Consider the following 13410-nt stretch of genomic DNA (forward strand, 5'->3'; position numbering starts at 1 on the left):
AATACTATAAGAAAAAAAAAATAATGGAAAAAACAATGCTCAAATAGATTTTTTAACCATCCACTACATAAAACATTAAACATTATTAAAAAGCTTTATGAGCCCCATGTACAAAATGACAGGTCTTTACTTAAAAAAAGAATCCCTTATACAGCCACATTGGCAAACAAAATTCAAAAGTTATGTTTCCTAGAAGGTGACAATGCAAAAAGTCCCACCCACAAAAAAGAAGAAATCCAACAAGAATTACGATCCAGCACAAGTGGTAGAAAATCTTGATCAATTTTTATTGACTCCAATGGAAACAATACTGCATCACATACGCACAAGCACTGCGTCCACAACGAGGGCTACAGATCTTAGCCTACGTGTTTCAAGCACATTATACGCTCTTACTCATGGCTACCACGAAACACGTAGGCTAAGATCTGTAGCCCTCGTTGTGGACGCAATGCTTGTGCGTATGTGATGCTGTATTGTTTCCATTGGAGTCAATAAAAATTGATCAAGATTTTCTACCATTTGTGCTAGAAATTCTTGTTGGATTTCTTCCTGTCGGACACACTGGTCACGTGAAGATCCGAGCTGCCGGAGCGAAAGTCTTCTCTAAGAGTGCCTTATCGGGTGAGCGTTGCTTTTACTCTAAAGTAAAGCATCCAGAGAGCTTCACCAGAGGTTACAGTGGTCAGAGAGGTCCATCTGTAACTAGGGGTCATCTGTAAGTCAGGTGTCCTTAAGTAGAGGACCGTCTGTATATTTAGTGTAAATATCAAGGTCATAATACATAGAAGACAAAGTATACAATATACATTTCTCATTGCATACAACCAACCTGTTGTGCTCAGGATTCAGAAGGAAACCTGAATATCCCCCCTTTGTGGTAAAGGCAGCCCACCCACGGTACTTATGAGTGTTCACAATCAGGCTAGTTGTCAGGATTAATAGGAAAACCTGTGTGGTTCCTGCACGACTAATAAGACTAAACTGTACAGAATAGCCATTTATATGCAGACCCCTGCAAAATGCTGCCAGCAATGTTTTGTTAGCTCATGAAAGCACTTTTCATGGAGAAAAAAAATGACTATCTATTAAGGTTTTTTGGACCCCAGAGACTTTCTGATGGCAGGAGATGCATTACTTATGGTCTTTGCAATGTCTTGCGAGACCCTACAGTGGGTTGGAGATTCAGCAGATGTTTGCAGTTCGATTCACTTGTTCCATTGTCACCCCCCAGCAGTTTTTAGTTTAGTAGACATTTACATGGGGCCTCTTAATCAAACATGCCACAAATTGTGAATGTCCTAACCAGCGTTGCTTGAGTCACAACGTAGCACAGTATGATCCCGTAATTAGCCTGTAATGAAAACCTTATGCATACTCTGAAGGCTCTAAGCCAGACTTTGGAGACGCTATTAGCCATGATTTAGCATTGTGTCTACAGGGCTGAAAAAGAGACTTGACTGTGGCTCGTAAGATACTGGTAGAACTTTATAGAAGACAAGGAGTGCAAGTCATTGTATGATATAAATGGATGGATAAACCTATAAGAAATAATATTTAAAGGTCAGAGGCCATTTATAGATTTACTAATGATCCTATTATTACTATTGCTTAAAATATCTGCCTATAACTGTGGGTAGCCTGTCCCCGTTAATGTAGTGGAAGTGCGTTCAGTTGGCTAAAATAAACTAACAACATGTGGTGGGTGTTTATGAACACTGGAGCATAGGAAATGGATGGTCCAGGTTGTGGCAGCTAATAAATGTCTGAGTCATGTGCTCTAGAAAAAGCTGGCAGGAGCTGATCATTTCTACAGAAACTAAAATAACTAATATAGACAAATTATACTTTATAAAGCTTACACAAAATATTTTATACATTTTTTAACATATATTAGCAGATAACTAGGAGACAGATGGACAGATGGATTTTGGAAAGTTTTGTTGAGTAGATACGTCCTCTCCTGTTAGTTGATAGATGGATGTATAGATTGATAGATAGTTTGCAAGAGCTCCAAAGTAGCACCGCAAATGTCCATATCAGAAGAAAACCATAATGTGCAAAAAATCCAGACAAGAAGGATCTTCTAAGTAATTTGAAGAAAAGGCAGCACTAAAAATGTCACCGCATTTTCAACTTTAATTTTTAGTGCTGCCTTTCCTTCAAAGTAGATTAGCTCCAACAATGGTGAGGCACAGTCAATGCTACAACTCCAATGTATATCTACATACGGGGCCATGGCTTCTGATTATATTAATGAAAAGCTTACCCAATTTTGTAGTTTGGGGTCACCCAACTTCCAACATCTAATGAAATTCTGGGCCGGATTCAGCTCAAAACCCATCCAGCATCATAAAAGCCCGCAATTGGTGCTGGCACTGATTGTGGGCATTGACTCTTAAAATATTGCTGACAATTTGGGGAAGATCATCATTCCCTAATGCATTTCAAAATTGGGGTTTGGCAGAACTCATTCAGACCCAAGTCGATGACTTCTATAGGGTTCCGACGAGATTGCCACCCAGAGTCTTTTAATGCAAATGTGAACAGAGCCTTATGAAAATATACATGAACCCCTCTGAGTGACTGCAGCCCAAGATCAGTACCCTAAAAATAAATTAAATGGCTGTATAATTATACACACATGATTCATTCATAGAAATTTCTGCAGAAAAACACTTATCCATGCAGTGACATGGCTCTTCTACAACTTCTTTATAAAATATGTAGTTGTAGGATTACATATTACCATTTTGTGCGACATCTTAGAGCAGGGTCAGATGTATTTTACGTCAACATGTTTTTCTGTGGTCACATGTTCCATTAAAAATCATAGAAAAATATTAAACCCGCTAGAAACAATGCTATTTGTGGTATATTTGAAATCAGTGGAATTTTTCTTTTTGTTTTACTTTTTTTTTCTGTTCATGTTTATGGAATTATTGTAAGTGTTCTGAAAATGCTACTTAATCCTTGAAAAATCTTGAAATTCATGGTTTGAAATACATTTTTCTGTGCAATAAACCAAAACTGAGAAATTGTATGTATGGGAGATCTTAAGGTCTTATATATGGCTAAAAGTTATACATATTTCCTATTATTTACTGCACATTTGCCACCAAATATGAAATATAGGGCTCTTACAGATAACAATCCAGGACATCTGTCTGTTAAAAAATGATGTCTAGTGGCCGGTTAAATAATGGGGTGCTAATTCTGAAAATACACAAAGCCGCCCCAAAAAGACACCGATATTTGTAGGAAATCAACCCTGAAGCAGTCTCTGGCAAGCCAGTCTGACCTCAGCAAATGAAAATAATCAAAAGCAATTAGAAGCGTGCTGGACTTCTCCTTAGAGATCTGTGGGGGAGAAAAAACATGCCTGAGCCCTCAGAACCCAGGCAAAGACCCTATGTGTGAGCTGTGAGGTTGCCTGACCTTGTCCACATAAAGATGTGATTTATGAAGTGTGGGGCACAGCAGCAGGCTTCTGTCTTCTCCAGGAGAACCAAATTACTGAGGTGGAGATTAACATGCTTTCAGCTGGGCTCAATTCCAGACCAAGGGAAATTTTTTATTTACATTTTTGTTCTTGCGTTTAATTTCCTTCGCCTTTTTTTTTTCTCCTCTTAACAGATTCTTCACCAAAAAAGAAAATTAATTGCTTTAAAGTGCACGGAGGGGGGTGCATTATAATGAATATATTAGGAATAAACAACATATACGTAGCACTGTCACTGAGACTCTGAGGCTTCTCACTGTAGAGAACAAACGGGCCACTCCTGATATTGGCTGCACGTTGCTGTATATATTACTTTAGCAGACTATAACATACTTTCTCAGCTGTTAAATTAAATTATAATTTGCTATTGGAGTCAATATATTGGCTTCAGCACCTATACAATAGAAACATGTAAAAACGTTTCTACTTGTTACAGCACAGTTTGGCTGTGCTACATGTACTCCAATAGGATTTATTATTACTATAATTATTACAGATTATTTCTTTAGCGCAAGTGTATTCTGTGGTTCTGTATAATCAAGCAAAGCAGCGGGTAAAACCACACGATAGAAATAGTAACAACTGTAAGCAACTGCATATTTAACTGTTAATATAAAATAGAGAAGATTGTTCAAGATATATATAATTTTACTTTTCAGTGCCCACATAGCCCAGAAATAGCATAATGAAATTGAGTACTTAAAGAAGAGAAGATATCCCAGTGCCAAAAATTAATAACTTTATTAATCCATTAAATGACATGTCCAGTATACAGTATTTCTATCTGACGGTTGGTAATTGAAGTTGGTTAGACTAATGGCAATGGAATGCCCGAAGCGCGTTTGTAAATACTGTACAGGGGACATGTCATTTTAATGGATTAATAAAGTTACAAATTTTAGCTTTGGTGCTAGGACATCTTCTCTTCTTTCATTTATCTGATTCCTGCAGTTCAAGCACAACACCTCAAAGTAAAGCAAATGAGATCAATGGCATCACATATGAACCCCAATGAAGGGGTCAGGTCTGTCTGACTTTTTACTTTTTGCTCTAGGAAATCCAGCAGTGCACCTCTCGCAATCATCCTGGTCTATGCAAAAAGTTGGAAAGCATGTGACTTCTACAGCCAATCAGCAGCTGAGTTGACAGCCATAGACACTGTTCCTATGTGCCTCTACACTTATCAATGAGACATGGAGCACCATGAGCGGGGCACAATGCTGTCAAGTATGTTAGAAATTTACCATAATTTTTGGACTTTAAGATGCACTTTTTAGCAAGAAAAAAATCAGAGCTGTGACTTCTTACATCACCAATACTGCTGAGACTGGGGAGATGCTTCCCTGGGACAGCGTAAGAAGAAGGGGAAGAGGGAAATAGGGGGAGTGGGGGAAGTGTGTCGGGTGATTCTGTGTGTATAGCTGAGCTGTGTGTTTAATTGTATGGATGAAGCAGAGTTGTGTGTGTAGCTGTATGGATGATACAGAGCTGTGTGTGTAACTGTATAGATGATGCAATGCTGTGTGTGAACCTGTATGGATGATGCAGAGCTGTATGTGTAAATGTATGGATGATACAGAACTGTGTGTAACTGTATTGATGATGCAGAGCTGTGTCTGTACCTGTATGGATGATGCAGAGCTGTGTGTGTAACTGTATGGATGATGCAGAGCTGTATGTGTCAATGTATGGATGTAGCAGATCTGTGTGTAACTGTATTGATAATGCAGAGCTTTGTGTGTAAATGTATGGAGGATACAGAGCTGTGTGTGTAACTCTATGGATGTAGCAGGGCTGTGTGTGTAACTTTATGGATGATGCAGAGCTGTATGTGTCAATGTATGGATGTAGCAGAGCTGTGTGTAACTGTATGGATAATGCAGAGCTTTGTGTGTAACTGTATGATGCAGAGCTGTGAGTGTAACTGTGAGTATAACTATGGATGTAGCAGAGATGTGCGTGTAATTTTATGGATGATGGAGAGCTGGGTGTGTAACTGTATGTATGATGCAGAGCTGTGTGTGTAACTGTATGGATGATGCAAAGCTGTGTGTGTAAATGTACAGATGGAGCAGATCTGTGTGTGCTGTGCTTTAGTGTGACCAACATGGAAAGGTGTAAAATATATTTTTCCTTTTTTGGAAGCCTAAATCTGGGATGCTTCCTATATATCTTATAGTTCAAAAAATACGGTAAATATGTTAATTCTGGGCCATGGGGGCCTTAAAAATAAAAAATATCTATGGCTAGAGCATTCCCTCTATAGCAGTGATGGCGAACCTTTTAGAGACTGAGTGCCCAAACCACAACCAAAATCCACTTATTTACCGTGAAGTGCCAACATGGCATTTTAAGCAGTAACTTATTACTATGTGTTCTTCCACATCTTTCAATTGTATGGGCTCCCTAAGGCCACCAATACAGTTGAAAGAAAGAGGGTCTCACTGTAGAGGAAGAATAGTGGGTCCAGCAGGATGACCTCCAAAGAAAAGACAGTTCTGTCAAATCCCTCTCACTTTTCCTGTAGTTCCAAACATCCAATGAAGTGTCGCTTTAAAATAGTGCTGAGAGCCGCATCACATAAGTTGCCTGGGACTGCAGGAAGATTTGGTGGATTTGGTCCTATTTGGTGAACTCTGTCCTCTGGTGATGGCCTGAGTGCCCACAGAAAGAGCTCTGAGTGCCACCTCTGGCACCCGTGCCATAGGTTCGCCACCACTGCTCTATAGCCTGCCTCACCTATCATCAAATAGTTTTTACAGTGTTGGCACTGCTTGTCGGACAGCAGATAAGGGCTTCTTGCATCATATATCACTATGATGCAATGACTCCCCTCCACTGCACTGTACTCAGTCTGTTGGATCTGACCAGCGTACAAGTTAGTGTCAATCTAGCCTTTACGGTCTACTTTTCAGTGTTCCCTCAAATAATATAACAAAATGTGATGAATAGAGGATTCCAAAGCATTGACTATCATTCTGTGTAAATACAACAATCCCCAGAGGAGCACAATAGATATTAAAAAGGAATATGCAGACTATAGAAGTGTGATGATCCACAATGAGTCCTTTTTTAAAGGGAATCTGCAACAACAAAGTTTCTATCAGTGTTAGGTAGCAGCCCTTGAGAACTGTGTAATGATACCTCTTTACTTATCGATAGTAGCAGTTGCAAATTGATTTGTCTTCCAGGACTGACCCTAAAGGCCTCCAGGCTCCATCAAAACCTATGAAGCCCAGAGCCCCTCAAGATCATTTACATAATTTTAAAAGCCTTTATTTTGCAAAAAAAAACAGGGTATAAGAAGCTAAAAGAAGAGCAGATCAAGGCTTTGGGGAGACTTGCCAGTATGTCAGTGTGCTTGGTTTACAATACTTCATCCTGGTGGTAGATGTCCTTCAGGAATAAAAAAAATGTTAAAAATATTTCATTGGGTGAACGGTGATTTTCATTCTGTCCTATGTAATTGCAAAGTATTACAATATCCGTCAATTAAAAGTCACAACAATAATATGTAGCAATAAATATGCAGATGGAATCCACCATACTTCTTAAATTATGTGGCTCGTGTGTATATGTATCTTTTCTGTTTGTATGGCAAGGTTAACGCAAGACTTTTTTTAAGTGCTGGAATCCTTCAAACTCATAGGGTTTCCATTAGCAAACTTGAGTCCCACACTTCACATGTAGGATTTTCATGAAGTTAAAGACTTAAAAGTGGAGTCATCTTACAGCCTTTTGGGAATAGCTGGTGGATTGCATTACTAGCTCCTTGCTGCTTTCGCTAATATATTGACATATTTAAATAAACAAAACCAAATCCAGTGCTCCGCTATGCTGAGTGCTCTGTAGAAACATTGAGAGATGTATCTATACACATGACATCAGTAAGGAGGAGACAGATGTCTTAAAGGAAAACTGACCTAGAAATTCAAGTAGTATTCACGTATGTTTAATACTCATGTCACTGTGCCTAGTGCAGAACAAGACTTTCCTCAAATCTGAAAACAGACCCTGAGTAATTATTTGTGTTTGATGGAATTCTGACTGTTTTCTTTCTTTTCTTTTTCTCTCTATTATCTCTGATCTTTATACTGCCCCCATTGGAAGGAATGGTACATGGCACAATGGTTGGAAACAGAATTGCTGAAGAATAACGTCAAGACTTTTTGTTGTTTTTATACTACACAGTGATGTTAAGAGCATCTGTGTTTATTTCAGGAGCATAGGTAGAATTGGGTTCTTGGGGCAATTGCCCCATGTCAGGAAATGGATAATATTACCGTTCTCATTGAAATTTTGGATATAGTAGTGCAACGGGGCAGAGGTCTGGGTGCTTCATTGTTGTGTGTCTACTTACTTACATACTGAGATAGAAATGCCAAAGCAGTGTAACAACTGTGGTACATAGGACAACATTGCAGTCTTAAGTAAAACGTTTTGGTAATCCAGATTATCCTAAGCCAGTGGTGGTGAACCTGTGGCACACATGCCAGAGGCTTTACTCAGAGCCCTCTCTGTGGGCACCCAGGCAATAGTCGCAGGGCGAAGTTTGCCAAACGGAGCACAATGAGGGGAATTCATTAAGACCAGCATTTAGAATACAGGCAGTCCCCGGGTTACATACAAGATAGGGTCTGTAGGTTTGTTCTTAAGTTGAATTTGTATGTAAGTCGGAACTGTATATTTTATCATTGTAACCCCAGCCAGAACTTTTTTGGTCTCTGTGACAATTGGATTTTAAAAATGTTGGGTTGTCATAAGAATCAATATTAACACTAAAGCTTCATTACAGACCCATTTGATAACTGTTACAGCTGATTATTGTAGCCTAGGACTAAAGTACAATAAATTACCAATATCCAGAGGTCCGTTTGTAACTAGGGGTCGTATGTAAGTCGAGTGTTCTTAAGTAGGGGACCGCCTGTACCAGTCTAAAAAAAATCACCTTCAACGGCGGTCTGGCGCCTGTTTTCACTAAGAGACTAGGGCCTCCACAAGTTCCGACCGGTAGACCACATTGGCAGTGGCAGAGTTTCCCCCTGCAGCCTAGCCAAGGAGAATAATTTTAAGGCAACACATTCTGGCCTTCCTGGGCAAATTGAGAAAAAAATTATAATTTTGTCAAGAAAATGGTACGAAGAGATGCAACTTCACCCTTTTCCATATTTCTAACAGGAACCAAAGCCACTTTGCCATAAATGAAGACCCATGTGTTGGCACATGATAGGTGGGGGGGGGGGGGCTGTTACATATTTTGCATTGCAGACTTTTCTCCAAAATTGTCATTTCTGCCAGGAAATGTCTTCATTCTCTTCTCCAAATCCTTAACTTAATTCATAGAGGAATAATATTAAACAAAGAGCATTTGAAATCTCAAAATATTCTGCTTAAAACAAATGTATCTTTTTGGAATAAAGTTTAGTAATCCACATTGCAGAAATCAGAGCTTTATCTGGGTGTAGTAGTGCAGCAGGGCAGAGGTCAGGGCCCTTTTATGTTTGCTGGGATTTTCTTGCTGTTGATACACATGAGACCTGATGAAAATGTACCTTATGATGATGATTGTGGAAGTAGTTTGACTTGCACTATTGACATTGCTGCCATCCCTGTCTGGGTAGTACAGAACAAGGGACACACATGACTGCTTATGTGTAGCCAGGCATAAATGGGAAGGGAGTGGGAAAATCTTGGAGGTAACCTCTAGGCCATGCTGAATTGATTTTAATAGTCAGTGATATTTATATACATTCTTATTGGGTGCTTTCACAAAGAAATATGTTCGTAAATGACCCATAAATGAGAGGAATCAGGGGATGAACGAAGGCCACGGACTTCAAGGATCTTCTTGTTAGACATATTTAATGGTTTGCACTGATGACACTTTTATATTCTTCCTAATTTTCCTCTTCAATGCTAATCCTGGCCGTAGAAATGAAGTCTTGTGTGCATCCCCATTAAATGGATGTATTAGACCAAAACTCATCTCATGACTAATATGAATATATACAGTATATTGGCATATGTGTACCAAATACCAAAATCCATCTTAAAAAACAAAATTGTGATTATGTTTTTATGTTATTTATTAATTTTTTGAGCTCATCTCAGCCTTTGTGGTTTTATTGACCCTGAAGTGTCTGAAGTTACTATGTTGAACAATACTGGGAGTGAGTTGCAGTAGAAGTGACTGGAGGCCAGAGCAGGAACAGATCTGTGAGCAGTAGTATACTGTGGGGGAACAGGCATTTGTGTGTCTTGATGTGATGGACACAGACCCCTGATACTCCCATAGGATGAACTGAATTTAACACCGGAGCTGGGGCTCATTAACTGGCTCCAGGTTTCCTAAAAGTTCCTTCCTTTTCCTCTTCTCCTCGGGGCATTGGGGCAGAAGGATACCTATCGGTTCACTGAGGGCATCCCCACACTAACCATTCTAGCAGAACAGCTTGGGAAATGACACATAGTGGCTGACTTTAGGATAATGACTATTGTGAAACAATTATTTGTAGACAACAAGCAGAGCATTACACAGATTATCCTGAGATAAATCATCTTAGATTAGCTCAAAAGTGAGTTTACATTACACCAGGATTTCCAATGACAATATATGTAGTTGTACATGGATGCGACAATTGTCACAAAACTTTTTCTAAATAACTAAATATCTCAAAAATCATGATAACATGTATGAATGACAGATTTTATTATGAACTGCAAACCTGGTGCGTTCATAATGAATTATCAGCTGGATGAACATATTGGAGTGCTAAACGTGTCCTTGTGGTTTACATGGGACTTTATTTAGGCTTTTTCATCTCTATAGTCGGGTCTGTCTGCTGCAAAATTTCTGTTGTGGAGATTCCACAGCAGACGTGTTCACAAGAAAAATCCTCCATGGCGGTAGCCCAGCTTCTGACCTCTCTATTAGGGGGATGGCACATGTGGCGTTTTGAACCCGTTTTTTGGTCCGTTTTTAAGCAGTCCGTTAAAAACCGCAAGCATTTTTGAAAATGCATCCGTTTTTGACCAGTTTTAATTAAGATGTACTTGAGGGTTTACATGAACTAAATGTACACATGATTCTGAGGCAATAATAATGCAATAATTATCCTACCTGCATACAAACATGCACTTTTCACAACAGTCTCAGGCAAAAAACTTTGTCAGGAATGGGACCTTATTTGTGGCTGAGGCATGTGGCTTACCCACTGGGACGTAGAAACTACAACCATAGAACCTATAGAAATACATAGGGACTTGTGGGGGCCAGTAGTATGCGTAGACAGGCTGCACAGCTTATATTTCAATGCCCTCCGGCTGCAACAAGAACACCTCTGCAGGGGTAAGAACACCTCATGGTGGGACACTCTGCTGCCAATCATGTTCCTCCACGCCTCCTTGACGCGGAAATGCTGTGAATGGGAAAAACGCATTTGCTTTTGTTTACTTGCAATTGTGATTATTCCATGGCTTCTACACCAGTTTTGCGGCATAGAAGCCCTGATAAATGTTCCCCAATGGCCTGTGTATGTAGCCGATAAATACTGGTAGATTCTCAGTAAATCTCATCTGCTATGCCACTAATGCAAATCATTGTGGATTATCCTTTGATGATCCTGAGCTCCATAGCCCCAGCCTTAAAGGGGTTGGCCACTTTACATCTTGTATTTTGTAATATCTGTGTAAGTGTTGGGGCAGTATTTTATTAATATGTAAAGTGATATGTAAAGTGAAGCCTCCTGTCTTCTACCTCATCAGCCGGCCATTCCTTTCCATAAAATGGCCGCAGATGGAGGGTCATGTGATCTGTAACTGTCCATGGCAATCACCCTGCCAGGACCTTATGATAGTATTCAGAATATAAGATCAAGAACCTGCCAGGGCGATTGCTCATGGAGTGTTAGAGAGCACATGACCTTCCATCTCCATCCATTTTATGGACAGGAATGGCCGGCTGATGAGGTAAAAGACAGGAGGCTTCACTTTACATATCAAGAAAGCGGAGTAGAACTATTAATAGATGTATATTGGGAAAATAACTTATATCCTGCCCCTTTCACACATTAATAAAAACATTAGGTGAAGTGACCAACCCCTTTAAGACTTAAACAGACAACCATGGTCAGTCCATGAATTACAGACTATGGACTGACCATAGTGATATGGTCACACTGATATATTATGTACGGAGTCCCTTCTTCTCCATAGAACAGCAAAGCCACAAGCAGTACTGAGATGCTGCACTATATTGGCTCAGATTGTTGCCCCCCCCATGGCATCATTGGAATACAGCAATGTTATGATGAAGTTACTGTGATCCGGAAGTTTAATCCAAATGTATCAAATCAGCATACACTGATGTTATGAATCACCAATTCCCGAAATGCTTTATCAAAATATAAAAACTATTATTCCCAGCAATTCAACCATCTAACAAAAATAAATGATCGAATCAGCACTTTTTTTTTTTTACAACAGATAAAAACTTGAATAAAAAATGATCAAAAGGTTATACAGTTTCCAAAATGTTAGCAATGAAAAAGGTCAGCATGTCATGCAAATAAAATATACCTTACACAGGTCTGTACACTAAAATATGAATATAATAAGAAATTTTTATTTGTCCAAAAGATCAAAATGTATTAAAACCTATATAAATTTGGTGTTATTGGTCTGGCCCAAAGAATAAAGAGGAGTTGGCAAGAATTTTTTCCTTTAATTTTTAACACATTTGGAATTTTTTTTACAGCCTCCCTGTACATTGCATACTGAGAATAAGTATGATTTGTCCCACAGAAAACAAGTCCTCATACAGCTCTGTAAACTAAAATATATATATATAGCTTTTGAAGGAAGAGAGCGAAAAAATGGAAATGCAATAGGGCATTGGCTCAAAGGGATTAAGATAGTGGGCCACATAAACAGCCCTTGGATGGTGCTATGCTCTGGGTCTGCTATTTTGCAGTCCTATAGGGTATCTGCATGTGTAATATTTATTGTGTAGATTTTGTACCACATTTCTGTGCAGTAAATTCTGATCTTGGTGCGGAAACCAACTTTTGCAATGCAAAGGAAGAGCTCCTTCCCATGGCCAAGGCAAACTAAAAAGCTGTAGGGGCGCGTTCACACATTCAGTTTTTCAGATGCAATTTTTCGAGGGGCAAAAGCAGGTGGGGATCATAGTGGATGAGAATAAATCTTCATTTTTCCCACTTTACTTCAGGTTTGGACATCAAAAACTGCATTGTAAAAAGTGAACGTGTGAACATACCCTTATACGCGTCTGATGCTTGCAGAACGGCTGCAAAAAGAAGCAGGAAAAAAAATGAACATAAAACATTCCAAAAAAAAGGAATCCGTAAATAAAAACCCCAGCAACAAATGCCATGAAAGAGAATGGTCTTTCCAAGGGGTTTTTATAACTGGCATCTCTGAAGTGTGAATATATTATTTATAATCACTTGCTGCATCATGGTAAATCAAAGATCTGAAGCAGAAACATATATATTATTGGGGTCTTCTCGTATATCATAATGGTGTCTGCCACGGATTTGTCAGATATGCTGGATATTGTAGTTCCACATCAACAGGAGAAGGAAACTTGTCCAAACCTTTATTGCGTTAACTCCTTCATTGCCATTCTGCAATCTCTGTCAGACTACACCTCATGTTGCAGGACAAAACGTGTAAGCCATTACGTAAGCACAGCAGGGAAGTGTGATTCCAGCATGGAAAGAGTTAGTGTGGGTCATTTTACTGCATGTGTTATTGGGTGTTGTGTGAAAGTTTGCTATGAGTAGCAAGAGCCAGTTCCAGTGTAGGGTCGCTATTTACTCCAGGAAGCAGCGCCACCTGCTGGTTGTATGGGAAATTAAGTGCAAAGTTTCATGAACTGCAGCAGC

At 39.3% G+C, this 13410-nt stretch overlaps 1 protein-coding gene across 4 annotated transcripts in view; it reads left to right on the forward strand.

The window, feature by feature from the left end:
• MECOM (MDS1 and EVI1 complex locus) overlaps positions 1 to 13410 on the forward strand; it is a 342926-nt gene that overhangs the window by 290215 nt on the left and 39301 nt on the right. The gene's annotated exons all lie outside the window — the stretch shown is intronic.

This window comes from Engystomops pustulosus, chromosome 3, assembly GCF_040894005.1.
Source record: "Engystomops pustulosus chromosome 3, aEngPut4.maternal, whole genome shotgun sequence".
Lineage (NCBI taxonomy): Eukaryota > Metazoa > Chordata > Amphibia > Anura > Leptodactylidae > Engystomops > Engystomops pustulosus.